Source organism: Hevea brasiliensis, chromosome 2 (assembly GCF_030052815.1).
Source record: "Hevea brasiliensis isolate MT/VB/25A 57/8 chromosome 2, ASM3005281v1, whole genome shotgun sequence".
Taxonomy (NCBI): Eukaryota; Viridiplantae; Streptophyta; class Magnoliopsida; order Malpighiales; family Euphorbiaceae; genus Hevea; species Hevea brasiliensis.
The window spans coordinates 115072343-115074660 of NC_079494.1; positions in this window are offsets into that span (position 1 = coordinate 115072343).

The window sequence follows — 2318 nt, forward strand, 5'->3', positions numbered from 1 at the left end:
ACGACCCAACCTATGGGCCGGACCGGCACTTGGACCTAGGCCAGCCTAAAGCCCCCGAGGCCCATAGTAAGTCTAACTATTCATTAACCCAACTCTAAGGCTCATTTGGGCCCAATTTCAAGAAATCAACCGGACAGAGTCCGGCCATAAAATGGACCTTTCAATGGGGAGTTTTTGACTCACCCGACCTGTAAACACAATAAATAATCAATTGGGGAGCTCAGCTCACCCTCTACATACTCATATCAACATAAAAATAAATGGGAGCTCAGCTCCCTCATCCAGTCCATCAAACATGCATATAATAATAATTTTACAGGTCCAACATGATAATTATATTACAGACCCAAATCGAATAAATATTTCTAACACATGCGGAAATTCTAAGAGTTAACAGGTTTACACAAAAATAAATAAATAACCTGTGAGGGAGAAAAGCAGGTTAACCTCAAAAATATCCTCCTGTGGCCTGAAAAAATATTGAACAGGAGTGAGCATTCGACTCAGAGAGTAAAATATCAATTTTAACCATAATCTCTATAACTATCTAAAGCTAATGCACCCTGTAGAGTGAAATGCAACATCAGCAATAATTTTACATCATAACAGCAAAAAGGTAATTTGGAGCACTCACACACCTAGTAATATCAATCATAATATATGGGAGCTTATCCCCTATACAGCTCTCTTAAATCCAACCTGTGCCAGTGAAGAACTCAAGCCGGACTTTCACTTAATAAACCAAATCGGGGTCCTAGCGAAGAACTCAAGCCGTGTCTACCCCGAAGGATCGGGTCCCAGCGAAGGTCTCAAGCTGTGTCTACTCGTCCTATCCATAGTCAACACCACATCACACGCACACCAACGCACGCACACTGCTCCAAATTACCACAACAACATATATGGCATTTTAACAGTTATGAATGCAACATAAAACGTGCCTAGAGTGTAACTACATAGATACATACATATAAGTGATGCATGGGCATGCTTAAACATATAATAATATCGAAATTACAATTAAAATTAATATTTTACTCACAGACTTGACAACAGTCACTGCGGTGGCTGAGCGGAGGAAGAAGGCTGTCTCGGCTCACTTGACAATTTTTATTACAATCATTTAATAAATTTGACTCAATACGATTAAGAAAAAGACCAAATACGTCCTAAATCGTACCGAAAATCCAGCAGTCTCCCCTATACCTAGGACCTACCCAACCTGCAAAAGGGCTCAAAACACACTTCTATATTCACAATCCATATATCCACAGCTCAATCACATCACACAGCCCCTCCTGGGCCCTTCCAAACAATCATTCATCACAAAATGTAAAATTTCAATTTAGTCCTTATAATTGACTCTTTTTGCAAAAACTACCCAAACAAGCTCTAAAAATTCTAAAACTTTGCCCCGCGGTCCTTAGCAATATTACTAAGCTAATGCAAAAATAATCATAATTTTCTGAGCTACCACGAATATTTTATGGATTTTTAATCTCATTTAAGCACTAGAAAATTACGAAAAAGTAAGGTTCGGGTTTACCTATGCCGATTCCGACTTTGGAGACACGCTCGGGACGTCTGACAATGGTGGGGTAGCCAAAATCTCATCCAATTCGGAGACTTTTTCGATAGCCGGTCTGTCTGACCGGAAATTCACAGACCCGGACAATTGTCGAATTTCCGCGAATCGAAGATACCTACACGAAGCCCACAACACAGGGGTTAGTACATAAATTTTGTGAAATTTTCTAAGCTCATTTAATGCTCTGAAAAATACTGCGAAGTTCCGTGGGACCCACTGAAAAACGGTGTCGAAAAATTTTGAAATTTATATTGCCGCAAAGCTCTCGACGAGTGGAGCGCTCTGGTACTCTCGGTTTTCTCGTGGGGTTCACGGTTAGCAAGAAATCTAGCCCAAAAGTCAAAATGGGCTAAAACTTTTCGGACAAAAATTGGACAAACCGCTCGATGAATTTTGGTATTCTTGGTGTCTTTGGAAAGCTCTCGAGGTGTAGATGGGTTTAGACACAAGACCCGGCCCGATTGATGGCCGGATTGGCCGAATTTTGACCGGGAAGACGAAGCGGTGCGCTTGCCCGTCGCGTCACTTCGTGCGCCTTTTTCTGGCGTTCCAGGCAGCGGCCGGCGAGGGGAGGTGGCTGGGTAGGCGCGCCGGCGGGTTGGGGTGGCTGGGGAGGCTGTTGCGCAGCAAGGGGAGGAGGGAGGAGAGAGAAAACGGGAGAGAAAGAGAGGAAGGTCGGGACACGCGCGGGGAGAAGAAAAAGGAAGAAGAAAGGCCGGTCCGATTCGAC